This window comes from Dermacentor albipictus, chromosome 1 (genome assembly GCF_038994185.2).
Source record: "Dermacentor albipictus isolate Rhodes 1998 colony chromosome 1, USDA_Dalb.pri_finalv2, whole genome shotgun sequence".
Taxonomy (NCBI): domain Eukaryota; kingdom Metazoa; phylum Arthropoda; class Arachnida; order Ixodida; family Ixodidae; genus Dermacentor; species Dermacentor albipictus.
In genome coordinates this window covers 332,250,471-332,265,294 of record NC_091821.1, presented here as the reverse complement: position 1 = coordinate 332,265,294, position 14,824 = coordinate 332,250,471, and the positions used below count along the sequence as shown (strand labels likewise).

Sequence of the window (14,824 nt, the reverse complement as noted above, 5' to 3'; positions counted from 1 at the left end):
CGAGCGCCAATAAGCCGCCAGTGGCCGGTAAATTCGGAAGCAGCAAACACTGCGCAATAAGCGTAGCCTGAGAGACAAGCAAATGCAGCTCTTGCTACAGGCCTGTCAGCCACTGAACCGAAAAAGAAGAGAAAAAGGCACAATAAATAAGTACTTTCAACGCTCACTCACTATTCATTATACACAGCCGAAAGGGCGAATATTCCAGATGACTTTATCGCGCACGAATTTTCCCAGCGCATCTCCGGTGCTGTTTCTCTCTCTCGCGCTTTCCAAATACCACGACCTTTAGCAATGTTACTGGAAACATGTGCTATGTATCGTGCTTTTGCTATTCGTCGCTGATAACGGCATCGCATGTGATAATCAATGCTCGCTAGATGCTTTCGTTTCGTCCACTACGCTTAACTGCTAGTCCCAGTAGCACAGACAAAGATTATTCACTCGATATCAGCATGGCTGATACAACCCTAAAAGTGACGCAGCCTCCCTATAAGAAAACGTCGCTTCACACTGAAATAGTAAAACATGCGATCCTACATGACTCAACAGGAGGCCTTGAGATAGTACTCAGCAGCGGAAAAAGTAGTTGCTGCCTGATTACTAACCATGTTTCTTATACCTTCTTTTTCTCCCTTTTTTTTTTCTACTGCCACGGTAGAACCTGGTTAGGGACTGGTATTATGGTAAATGACGCCTCAATATCACAAAGCCGTTCAGTAAAGAAAAAAAAGAATAAACGCAAGTAATAAAGCAGAAGACAAAAAAGCCCATGAACTCTCAAGAGTTCGAGAAACTCAAGAGTCGCAAAATATAGAAAATTAAGAAAAAAATAAGCAAATAATCATGAGCCATTCCACTCTGTGACGGTGGATGATGACAAGCGAAGTTGCGTAGCACACGACAAGGAGATGACACCGAATTTTGAACAAAGGTACGAACACACTTATCGTCTTACTGGGTGGTCATCGTGACGAAAGGAACGCACAAACATTTTTATACATTCGCGTTCATTCGTGTTATACGTTCGTTATGCACATTCATTATATACATTCGTGTTTTCTTTTCGCGATGTACTGAGCCAAACAATTTGAGACGGAAATCACCGCACCGACTGGCAATGAGCCAGTATCGTCAGCGCCTTCGCACAGGGAGGGGCGGTACGGGAACGCTGGCATGATGAGCGGCAACGGAGCCGGCTTTGGAAGAAGACGGAGGCGCGAGCAGTGACATGAGCCATTACTGTTGATGATAGTTTTTGCTCGCACATATGACAATTTCACAGAACCATAGTCATAAACAGCTTCGCTGCAAAAAAAAAAAAACATGTCGGTCGAGAAAAACACTGTCTCGGAACAAAGTACGGAATGCCTACATTCCATCCGTACTCTGGCCGTTTATGCGCCCTTTCCGGGGCTCGAAAGATTCCTGGGCGAGGCAAACGAAAATATAACGGGCACAGATAAACACGTTCGAGTGAAAAATGCACGATAGGCGGCTCGAAAGATGCGGCACTCGCTCTTCCAAAATCATGTCGTGCCACAAAATCGGGTGCATCGCCATAAGCGGGCGAAATGACACCGCTGAAAGACCACTAAGCATGCACCTCCTGCATTTAGAGCAGGCCCAGAGAGCGCGACAACGATGAGGGACCATTCGTGGTCGCACCATAAATCGCGGCGGAGACCCCAGCCCGACGGGTGACGCAGCGCGGTCTCGGTAGCAGGACGGGGTGCTACATAGTCGCCGCGTCGAAAGAAGTACGGGACGTTTGTGCTGCTGTGCCTCCTCCATGCCACCTAGACCTCTCCCCCCCCCCCTTGCACCCCACCCCCCTTTTATGGGAATGAGCTCACATCCGCTACGGCGGCGATCGCTAGCAGCTACTACGCCCACTCGCCGGCGTCAACTCCGCGACGCGTGCTGGAAGAAGAGAGAGGGGTAAGGAGTGCGGTCGCGAGAAGGCATGCATGGAAAAGAAACGGGGTAGAGGAGGACGCGGGATCATCGTCAAATGAGTCACGCCGCCGCCGTGTACTCTTGCATTGTTTACGACGCCGCTAGGCGCGTGTCAGGGCAGCGATATACCGGCCCACGACGAAGAGACGGCAACAACTAGGAAACATCGTGTTGCTACACGACGGCGCAGCGGAGGATGCGGGGAAGCCTCGCAGCCGCCGCCAACAGCTGCACGAAGAGCAGCCGCAAGACAGGCTTGCTTAGTCATGGGGCCCCGTTAACGGTAGGACTCCGCGGGGGACTCCCGGCGGTCACAAAAAGACGTCTTCGCGTACACGGTCTGTCCCGTGCAAAGAAACCGGGCTCGCGGAGTCATTCGGCGCTTAGAAAGCGGAGCTATAGCAGCGAAGGAGGCTTGTCAGGCGCTGCACAGCTACCTCGGGGGCAAGTGTAACGGAAAACACGCGGAAATAACTTTCGACAACCAGCTGGCTCACCGGTTTGAATTATCGGTCACGCAAAATTTGTTCTTGTGCATTCTGCAATAAGCATGAAGCAACATCATTTTGTAGCGAAGCTGTATATGGCTAGGTTCTGGAAAAAAATCTGTCCGAGATGTTGACTAAAACAAATCATCATGTGGGCCGAGTGCAGAAAAGGTCCGAGCTCAATGGCACTTACCCCTGTGGTCTCGTGGACCTGTAACGCGCCCTTGAACTACCCTTGTCACACGTGGGACCCAAAGAGGTCCCAGGCGCGAGGGTAAGAACAGATGTTTTTTGGGAAAAAAAAACGTTTGCACAACTTTTTCAAAAAGGACTGTTAAAAAATTCTCGGCGCCAACTGTGCAAACGCGCTAGTGCCACTGCTCGCGCGATCGTCGTCTTCAGCTGGCTGCATTGAGCGAACTACCATCCTGAGGAATTGCTCGAGCGTCGTCAGCTAGTCTATGACGATGCGTATCGAAACGGCTGTGTATATGGATAAAGTAAAAAAAAAATGTTAAGAAGAATAGAAAAATACAAAAAGACGGAACAACCAACGAACTTGTGTGTTTGTGCCTTTATTCAACCAATATAGCGTAAACATGCATACAGAACTTAATATAGCTATTGAGCAATACACAGCTTCAGCGGTCTTCCATCTTAACATGGTGGAAGGGCTCTGAATTTTTTTTTCTCTCTCCCTCTCTACGCGGGCCACCTTTTTGTCGCAGAACAGAATCATAATTATTGCACCGTCAACCTCAATCGGACGATTTCGCGCCTAAAACGCGGTGCTCTAGAGCTCTGTGTATCATCATTAGCGTCTCTCACTGAACCTGCGACCAGTAACGAGACACATGAACTTTTCCTTTTAATTCTGGGATTTACGTGCCAAAACCACGATACGATTATGGGGCACGCCGTAGTGGAGGACTCCTGACCTCCTGCGGTTCTTTAACGTGCACCTAAATCTAAGTACGCGGGCGTTTTTCGCCCCCATCGAAATGCGGCCGCCGTGGCCGGGATTCGATCCAGCGACCTCCGTGCTCAGCAGCCCAACACCATAGCCACTGAACAACCACGCCGGGTCCGGATTAGTTTTCACCGCATGGGTTTCTTTAACGTGCACTCAATGCGCGGTACATGGGCGTTTCTGCATTTCGCCTCCATCGAGATGCGGCAGCCGTTGCCGGGATTCGATCCCACGCCCTCGGGCTTAGCCTGAGACACATGCTGACAGCGGCTTGACTGACGAGTGGCAGACTGAGACTGCCTACTGCAAGCACGAGGCGTTCAGACACAGTTAAATGCGGGCCATAGCGCAAGGCGTCTTAGCTCACGCGATGAACACACTAAATTGCACTGCGCCTGCGCAAAAACCTATAGTTGTCGATTCTTCAGAGTACCCTAACAAGGCCGGGAACCTCGGCTAACTTCCTGACCGCTATTTCTAAAATTATCTGAAGTACGTCGACTGACGCGCACGCACACACGTCGTCTACGCGTACGAGCCCTGTACAATTATATAAGCCTCTGATATTCTCTATTTCATCCCGTCCACAGCCACACAGACGGCGTAAGCTGGCTATGTGATGCCAGTAAAATGTCTCCTATGAAGAGAGGAGCCGCAATCGAACACGCATTAAACACACGCACGTCACCAGGGCCGCAGCGCTTCTGTATCCTTTTAGTTTCGATGTTTTTTTCGGTGTTCTTTAGTTTCTGTTTTTCTAATAAAGAGCTCTCTCTTTCTCTCTCTAGTTTCGATGCACTCACTGTCAAAAATACAACGAGGAGCGACGACGCGCGATGTGGGCGAGGCATAAGCGGGGCGGTTGGCATGGCGGCGAACAGGAGGATGGCACGCGAGCCCGCTGAGCGGAAGTGACCCGCGAACAGGACGCGAGAAGGGTGCCCCCTCCATCAGCTTTGACAGCGCAATAACCTGGCATCGCCCAAGAACTCGGCCGATGCTTGTGGCGCGGCCTTTTCATCCGCTGCCGCCGGCCCGCTCGGCGCTCCAGAGCTGCCGCGGCTAACGCGACGTATGTAGTACTACAAAGGCCAGTACTTCTATGCTCCGTACTTCGCGTAGCGCCGCAAAAACGAGTGGCGAACAGCGATTTGTTGCAGAATGATTACGACAACGAACGTGAGGTCAAGGCAGACGACGACGGGGGCACGAAATAGTGAGAAGGCATAAAAGGCAGACTAGTCAGTTACAGAGGTCGCTGCTCTGCGGGATGGGAGGGGTAGCAAGGGTGAGAAAGGAGGAAATATTACAGAGAATTCATGCGACCTTGAATTGTGGGGAAACGCGCAAGAGATATATAGTTGGCCTAGCTTTCTTTTTTTTTTTCGTTCGCTAATTCGTTGTTGTCTTAACAGTTTAAATCAGCTATACAGCGTTGACAGCATTGCGACACGCGTTCCCGACAGATAAACATAGCAGCCGTCATAATGTTTTATAGTTGACTGAGCCGCTGTTGCAATGCTCCATCACGGCGACTAAGCTTTAGAAGCAGTTACGTGCGGCTGATACTTTTTTTTTTCGCGATCGGGGCTGCCTCCAACGATGGAATGTGTATACTCAACTTGTATGTACACAGAGGGAATCAGAGCGTGCGCAAGAATTACACAAAAATGATACAGAAAGACCACGTACTCGTGACGCTTGCGGCAGAAAGGATGCAGCACATGCCACCAAGGTTTGTGAGTGGTGGCGCTGGCTAACACTCCCAAGGTTAGTTCTAGTAACAGCCCATAAATACCCAAGAAAGAGGGTGGGGAAACGGCGCCGCGGTAGCCCAATTGGTTAGAGCATCGCACGCGTAATGCGAAAACGTGGGATCGTTCCCCATCTGCGGCAAGTTGTTTTTTCATCCACTTTCATTGTCCTCATTTTCTTTAATTCAATTAGCAAGTACAAGTAATTTCCCCTATGTTTTCCTTAGTGTCCTCGTTTGTTGGCTTCTCATGACATGACTAATGAATATCGGGCCCCTCGGTCATCCCCCTTCCTTCACAAAAATTAAATGTGAGATAGGCAGTTACTCCCGCAAAAGTAGTTGACAGCACTCATTTCCACTGCGCGTGTCAAATCGGAAGGCGTTGATAAGTCAAAAGCCAAAACCACGTTTCAAGGTAGAGGATGATCATAAAATCAATCTATCCATAATTTTGTACCACCTGTAGACTGCCTGTAGCGATCGCGAGAAGTAAAGGGTTATTGCGTTGCAAACTATGGCAATGTTCGATGTCTGTTGTTGTCTAGCTTAGCGCTTGTCTTCCTTCCTTGTGTCCATGGTTTTATTTGCGCTAAGCTACTACTTCAAATATGGACGACCAACTAGCCCAACAGTCAGCTCTTCTAGCTTATACCCCCTTTCCATGCACCCACGCATTTTTTTTTTTCGTTCGTTAATCGGTCTTGCATCTTTTTCTTTTCTTCTTCCTGTCGAATTGTGTTCTAAAGGCCACAGCCATAAAGGCCAAACGCAAAGCGCCACCCCCCTTCCCTATATATATGACTACCACGAATTCACCTTCAACTCCTGGCATGATCTCGCTCGAGGGACATCCTCTTCTATGCCGCTAGTCGTTGCTTCGGAGCATTTCACGCTGCGAGAACAATTACGTCAAAGCGTCCGTCGCTGCAAGAGCAATTATTCACGTTAAAGCGTGAATAATTGCCTAGCTGAACGGTGATCTTTGCGGCGTTCTCGTGCTGTGTCCGCCCTTGCAACAGGCCCCACGTCAAAACAGCATGGTGTTGGTGGAAGTGCAGGTATATTTTCGCCGACACGTACAACAGCAAAGCGGCGGCTCCTAAACCACTATTGCCCATGTTCCGAAAGAAAAAGGACGCGACATAGTACATCAATAGAACCCGGGAACTAAGTGCCAAAATTTCATACCACTAATAAAACAAAATTCTGAGGAAGCCCGCAGGTTTAGGTCAGTACACAGTTCCTTCAAGTACAATGTGCCAATATTGTTATGCATACTTCAGCTTTCTTGCCAGTGTCAATCCCGCACATTTTCGGGGTCTCTCTGTATTTGGCTCACACAGCACTTACTCCTACATGCCGAAGTGGAGCCTATGCGAGTAGCAGCGCTTGAAGGCTGGGCTAAGCCGACCACGCTCTACTGTTGTGCGTTGTGGCTTTCTCATCCTGCTATCTTCCTTCCGGCCACAGCTACGCCCGCTCGCGGTGGTTGAGTGTGGCTGGGCAGGTTGAATGGGCATCTGGTCGACGCACTGTATACCCGCTGCGCGCTTATACGAGCCTATGCGATTACAAACTTCACACAACGCACGGCTTGCCCCAGTCCAGGAGGCACTGGCAAAATCTCCAAGGCTCACAAGGTGAGCAGTCCCTGGGCGACGTTCCTGTGTTCGTCGGGATCGTTGTAGACAGCTGGCATAGTGGGAGGTCCGACATCTGTCGCGACGAGATTGCCTCGTAGGTGCTTTCAAGCCTGTCTGAAGAAGACAGCATATCCAAATACCGTGAGCAGCCTGGGCCACGTCACTGATGTGAATGCTGCACGGCTACCACACTGGATACCACACTACCGGCCCCCAGACGGCTTTTCCTGCGTGGGCTGCAAGCGCCGAAATCTTTAGACAGGCATGTGCTAACCTCGCGGAAATGTTGTTGGGCCAGCTTGCGGAACTGCGTAGATCTTTGACGTAGTCCAACGATACCGTCGCATGCACTGTAACGGCCGCTGGCATGGCCGGGATCGTTAGGCCTAAGCTTGGGTTGAAAGCAGCCGGCTCGCTCGGTGCGAGAGGTCAAGGAACCCGTCAGGGCTTCGAACGATGCTGGACGCCGGCCGTCTCGCGCGAAGACGCAAGGGTCTCCTTCGCGACCTCCTTTCTTCCACTTGACTCTGCCTTCCATGAGGTAGCTGAAGATTCAGAAAGGACAGATCGGCCGACTGCCTGCACCTATTCGTTCGGTGACGTCTTCTTTCTGTTGGCCAGCACGAGCACTATACGCCCGGGGATCCCGCGCGCTTAGTCATTCGAGTCATTTTCCTCTTCCTCGTTCCGTACTGCAATGCCGGGAAGTACACCACGCCAAACCTTCGCGCAGTTATAGATGCCAGCTCATGCCGCAACACACACAGCCTGGCCCAGTGGACTTGCCCAAGTGCGATGCCGCGCCTCCCAGCTGCGGAAATTTTTCCGGGGTTCCAGGAGTTCAGTGGCCTATATATATAGTTAACGGCAGCCGCATGACATGCCAAACGACGTCCTCGTTTCCATTGGATATGAATCGTGCAGAACATCGAACCTGGTCGTAACACATTTAACGTTTCCCGGCGTTTGCACCACACGGCGATTCCAATCATATGAACAGCACATTTTCGTGACGTATATAGTATACGTTTGTGGCTTAGCTACGTGTTAGTCAAGTTAGAACTGTACATGCATGACCATACGCGGATCCAGGGGGAATGTCCAGATCCTAGGTCCAGATCCTAGAATCTGTTCCTAGGATTGCTACTGCTGTTGTTAACCGTATTAAGTAAACTTTTTCTATGTATTTTTTGTTGGAGGTCCCTCCTCAGTCTTCGACTATGGGACCTCCTAGAGTTACTTCTGTAAAACATTTCAAACGCTCAATATACTGAAACTGAAACTGACGTAAGCAGAACGCCGCCTCGAGGGGGGGGGGGGGGGTGGCTTAGCGCTCGCTGCAGCCTTACAGTTTCGGTTTTTCGCGTGCTCTGATAGCCAAAATCCGTCGTACTACGGGTAATCGCATTTTTCCAGATCCAGAAGTTGATATGGCCTGTATGGGAAAACTCGCTTGAATTTCCCAATTACGATGAGCCCACTGAAACTAAAGGTTTAAAAGTTAATCAATGTATATTTGCTAATGAGCGACTATAGTTACTACGTATCACTCGTCACTCTGTGATCGCCACCACTGAACGGCAGGCCTCGGAAGATAACATCCTCTTATTTTAGACCGGCTATACTTAAATATTCCTTAATGTCTTCTTATAGAAACAGCCGAGATATGATATATCTTTTTTATATCATACCTTTTACATATAGTACCTTGGACTACATCCGGACCCCGTTTGCTCTCCCTAGCGCTGTTAGCGCATAATTTTGTGAACGAATGATGTCTCTTCAACTCTGACATTAGCATTTGTATTTATTACTACTATGTGAAAACAAGCGGCTGTCGCCACTGTAAGGTAACTTTACCTTCTTTTTTACCTTCGTTTAAATTATAGAAAAAGGAAATAAAGCACCTCGATTTGTCACGCTTATGGAACAACGTCGACGAGTGCAAGCGCGACGCGCTAGAAAAAAAAAAGAAAGAAGAAAAATGCACGAAATAAAGGTTTGTGTACGGGGCCAAGGCTCCAGAGAAATGTACAATCCACCTATGCACGACGACAAGCGTGTAGCTCGTACATTCACACTCGCCGGAACCGGCGAATCCAAATCCGGCAAAGGTCATCCGCTGTTTACGAGCTCGCAGTTGCCAGCGGCGACCACCTCCTGGCATGCCAGAATATCATCTTCACTCGCGCGTGCAATTCCGAGTGCACGTGAGACGAACTGATAGCCTCTTCCTGCACCGCGTGCGGAAACGCGATGCGATAACTGCCACGACGTGTACTACCGCGCATACGAATTATACCTGGGCGACCTCGCCGCCAACCCACCCCCCACCTGCAAGCAAACGCAGATACATCCATCCACTGAGGCAAACCAGCTTCGACGGAAGGGCGGCTCGCCAGTACTTAAAAATGCGCACGAAGTCTCAGAACTGAGAGAATACATTTTAGTAAACAGCAACACACGACGCCATAACGATCACAGTTTACAAGGATAAGAAAGTTAGATGATCGTATTGTTTCTTCATAAATACGACTCGCCTACTTCCCCTCGTCCGTCCACTATAGCTATTCAACTGTGGCTTGCAGTCTTCTCATGTTATTACTATGCAGATGAACGAAACGTGTTCATTATTTAGTACGCGCACCAACGACCGCTCGCGCAGTCTCTTATGACAATCATCTGCCAGTAATTCTTTGTTTACTGCGGTAGCTCCTCAAGCTAGTAGCATTTGTACACCCTACATTTACCCTTATGCTGCCTAATAAACGTCAATTATATCTATTGTGCGCTCATGATGCTCATCTGATAGGAGTCCGTCTAGCGTATATAAGTTGTGTGTGTGTGTGTGTGTGTGTGTGTGTGTGTGTGTGTGTGTGTGTGTGTGTGTGTGTGTGTGTGTGTGTGTGTGTGTGTGTGTGTGTGTGTGTGTGTGTGTGTGTGTGTGTGTGCGTGCGCGCGCGCGCGTGCGTGTGCGTGTGAGCGCGCGAACCTTCGTGGTGAAGCAGCGCACCGACAAGGACAAGGCGGAGACACAAGAATAACGGAAGCAGCGAGTGTCGTGTATTTTTGTGCGTCTCCGCCTTGTCCTTGTCAGTGCGTTGCTTCACCACCAAGGTGTGATGAGCGTAAAAAATGCACGCAACTGTTCAAAGCAAAGTCAAACGCACCCGCATTCTTAAAGTTGCATTACGGATTTTGGGGCCCCATAAATGCAAGCAAGTCTCGTAGAGTAACGGGAATGAACTGCCCGAACAAGTAAACATCTACACCTCTCCCCACCAACACCAGCTTCACTCGAACTGGAAACTCGAGATAACGATTTGCAGCAGACGCGCCCCGCGCAATTTAGTTTATTCTTCAGCCTGTTTTTGCAGTCTGGAATTCTGCAGCTGAGCAAAGGGCTCCCCGATAGACGAAAAGTGCAACACGACGGGGAAAGAAAACTTAACGAGCATTGCTGATAAGTCCTGCTGATAATTTATGGGTTATTAAATGTGACACCGCCTGGCTACTCGCTGGATAAGCTCTATTAAAGCAGCGCTTCAGTGACAACCGTGACGCGGCGCTTGTTCGCGAGATCTCGGTACGATGGAAGGTAAGATAGTAACGCAAGGATAGAGAGGATAAAAGGAGGGGGGCGGGATGGAAGTAGGCAGAGGGGGAGGGGGCTTGTTTGTAATTTAGAGAATACACAGTTTCCATCAACTTCAGTTCAATCGTGCGTTTTTAATGCCATTAAATCTTTCATTTCTTTTGACGATGTTGTTGTCCTCGAATACTGCACAGTGATTACGACGAATGCGGTGGCAAACTCAGACGTTATACTTCATTCAGACGAGAAGGGTGACTCGCCCAATCCGCGAGGAAGCAAATAGAGCCCTCCAAGCTTCTACGGTGCAAGTCGACTAGTCGCGAAGAACCACGCATCACCGCTCTACCGCCTTCTCTCTCTTTCCTCTTCAACCTGCTCCCACCGTCCGCTGTCACGTCGATCAGGTAGCCTTCAGCGACGCTTCGGTCGTCGCTCCAGCTAGGACTACGCCGGTTCCAGAGGGAGGGAGAGTCGGGAGCACGCACACTTCGCCACCGGTCGGCGCCGTGACGACGACACGCCTCGCTTGGCCCCTTTTGTCGGGCGGTCAATGCCAGGGGAGCGGGCAAGGCCGGGCGCTCACGCAACGTGCACGCAACAACAACCCCGCAGCCTCGGCTGTTTGCTGCGCGCAACAACAACGATGACGAAATGGGGTCTGTGACCGCGGCCGCCGGGAGCTCTGCGGACGGAGGTGATGCCAGCTGTTACGTCGCCCGCCCGACAAGCGCCTTCGTCTCGCGAGCGAGCGTGTGCAGCCCGAGGGTTCCTGTCTCCGATATAGCAGTGCGTCGCTGTGCAGGCTCGGCCGCGACCTGCCTTGAAAGGAGACTGCACTGCCCGCGCGAACGACTCCGATGGCAGAAATAAACGCCGCCAGTGACGCGCGTTTGCTTCATTCGGATCCCCCCCCCCCAAAAAAAGCAGTGGCCGTCAGCTTTCAGTCACCTGTTTGTTTACGCTCTGGCGGCTTCCCTCGTCAAACCTTCGTTCATACATGAACTAGACGCGAGCGGGTCGAACCAGAAGTCGGGGTGAGTCGGCTTATTACATGCTTCCTCGTTCCGACCAGCTGCTAGCGTTTTCACGAACCCGACAAGACGACTCGCGTCGACTTTGTTGAGTACAGTCGCGGACAGAATAAAATGGACCACGGGATCTCCGAAAACGTTCAATTCCCGAGCAGCCTGTAGCAGTAACCAGTAAAACTGCCCACGACAACGTTGTTAGCATATTCTAATCGAGGTCCAAAATACAAATACCAGATTGCGTTGTGAGGTTGCGGAGATATTCAGCTTTTTCTTAGATTTCATGGTCCATAATATTCTGTCCGCGACTGTACGTGTAAGCGTACATTCGGTCCCTTGACAACATAGCCAACTCAAGGGTGAAACGTGCGCTCAGCGGTCGCTATGAGTACCTTGGCCTAGTTGGGATATTGGGGACAACGAGTGTGTTCCAACTAGCGAGGTTCACATTATTGGGATGATATTTATATTAACATCATAAGTATCCCGTCAAGGCCATTCTGAACTCGCGCATGGGTCCCTACTTTCAGGCGTTCTCGCGCGAGTGTGCACACACGTCAATACGCACGCCAGATTTATACGACTCACGAGTGAGCGCCAGCAGAATGAAACTGCACAATGAAGTCCGAAGCGCCAGAGAAAAAGAAAGACAACTCCAAAGGAAAGGAGAAAGATGGGTCGACGTTTCCTACGGTGACATGATATGTAGTGTACGGATATGTACTGTTGCCGTTTTGTGGCAACACGCACACGCCTTACACGAGTCGTCTCGCTTCTCATTCAGATGCTGCTAAGCATCTTCATAAACAATATACAATGCACAGTTTAGGTTAGTCCGACGTTTTTCTTATACTAAACATGGGCCACCAGAAGCGCAGTATTCACACTCGGTATAATTCCTGCGGCGGTTGTACGAACGAAAGGTGGGTGCGGAGCTGAAGATGAAACGAGATAGCCGGAATCGACTGTAGGCATACGTGTTAAATCTGCACAGAGCCGCATCGTACCTAAAAAACAGGTGCCATGATCTCCAATGCCCACCCCCTTCTCTAAAATGACACATATCCCTTCGCAGTATTTACATCGCAGCGCAACACGAGCCATGTTTTACTCGTATACCAGCGCGTGCGAGCGTGTTAGTGCACGAGGGGAATATGAAACACGTGTTCATTTGCTTATGATATTGAACTTCTCGAATGCCGTCTGCTTTAACCCAACTTTCATTGGTCCAATAGTTAGGCGCCTCTTAAGTATCTGTATCGGACGTTGTAAAGACAATATGAACACGACCGTCACCCCGAGAGAGACACGTTATTCCGGAAGTGCAACCGTGGTTTGAGCTACCCCATGCAGAGACCGCCGGGGACGCGCGTGTGCCCGTTCAAGCCGCAAGTGTAGCACGGGGAGCCACGCCCAAAGAAGGGCCGCAAAGGAATGGAGCCGCGTGCAGGCGTTTGCTGCTATGCGCGCAGATAAGGCGACGACGCGTTCTGCGGACCTTCACTGCGACCCTCGACGAGATAAGGCGGTGGCGATACGCTCTCCAAATAGACGCGGTGCGCGCCTTCGATCCACTCCACGGATCCGACCGAAACGGCTGCGCGCCGACGGACCCTCCGAACATTCCCGCGGCGCACAGCAATGGCGAACGCCATTCGATTCGGTGGGACAGGCATCGGGCATCTGCGTCCAATCTCGGGTCGTCGCTGCGGGCGAGCCGGTCTGAGGCCTCGACCTTTTCGGGCCAGACACTTCAAGGAACTGGCGCGCCTTGATTGATCCCAATCCTCTGCACTTCAATGGTGGGCAGCCGGTTGTGGTCTGCCTCAGCTGGCGGATATTGAGAGCAGGGGGAAAAACATAAACAGGCAAAATGCTGTGACGGGCGTATGATGCTGCCTACGCCCACTTTCTGGAGTCCGCATTGAGGGGAGTCACTTCGGAGTTATTCGGCACTCTTGCGTATTGCACGATTAAAGCAACAGGGCTCAAATGATACTGACATGGTACATATTAAAATGGCGCGTCTCGTGCCTCGCAAAGTGTGCCAAGTTCGACGTTGGCGCCGACATTATATACGGAGGCTTTACATGCAAGAAACGAAGCGGCAGCCAGGCTCGTAAGTTCGGCAGGAATCTATACGCGGTGCCTCCCTGAATGCTTGTAGTGCATTTGTTTGCTTCATTGTCCATGACGCGAGGGTGATAGGTTTTGTGGCATCGCGTATAGTGGCCGGCTGGAGCCGTAGGAGAACCACAAGATTTTCCGCTGTAAATTAATAATTACAGTAAAATAAAGTCCGCCGGACGGATGCGCCAAGTTGGCCATCCATTTTTCGCGTTTTCCGATTAACAATTTAAATACTTCATTGCTTCCACCCTGCGTCAGCTGCTCGGACGCGCTGCCGCCATCACCGAGATAGGCCACTCGGCGCGATCGCACTTATAAGAATAACGTAGAGCGAAAATGGAACGTTACAAAATAGAGACTTTTAGCAGTGCCTTATTACGGTACGGTAAGCGCGGTATACGGTACGGTATTACTGTTCCGTACTAAATTACCGCAATGACCGAAGACGTTTTAGCTGCGTGTGCCGCTCGATGCGTACGGTAATCTGATAATGATGATAGCGGCTAACATTGGGGCTTTACAGAGTACAATAACTATGCGCTGAGCGCGAAATATTCATTTTGACGAATACTAGAAAGCTTTAGCTTGTTCATACACGCATCATTTTTTACAAAAGGGCCCGGCTACGGCAAACTTAGACACCAGTCACAAGGCCGGTGGCGACATCTTGTGACACTTCGTCCTGCAACACGTGAAACCTTTTGTTACATAGGTGTTTTTATCTAATCAATACATAAAAAAGGGTTTGTTTCTTGTAAATTGCACCGCTACTGAATATATACACCAGCAGATAAGTTGAATATAGTTAGTTACTGCAATAAAAACTCTGTGTCCCCTCTAAGTAAACTCTGCATCACTAGATGGCGCCACCTACCTGGGTTTTTTTTTATGCCACTGTTTACTTGTTGTCACTTCGTCGCCCCGCAGATGGTGGTTTAAAGTAACCTCTTGCCTTGGTATTATCGTGGTAAAAAAAAGCACGCGAGAGGTGGACTCTGTGGCCGACATCAGCTTCTCACTGTTTTGGCTTGGTGCAGCTCAGCTCGCGACACACGGTGCTAGCCGAGCCTTACCGCCTCGTATGCCGTACGGAAAGTCATACCGTACGGTACAGTTCGCGCACGCGCAGTCCTCGACCGGTACGGTATTGCGCACTTACCGTACCGTATACCGTACTTTCCGTAGCACCGCTAAAAGTCCCTAATACGGACAGACCGTGTACACCGCATCTGTAAAGCGGCGCGCACTGTACTAC

General features: G+C 50.3%; 1 protein-coding gene across 1 annotated transcript in view; it reads right to left on the bottom strand.

Moving 5' to 3' along the window:
* Positions 1–14,824, bottom strand: part of LOC135909968 (integrin alpha-9-like) — a 103,216-nt gene that overhangs the window by 67,443 nt on the left and 20,949 nt on the right. The window lies entirely within an intron of this gene.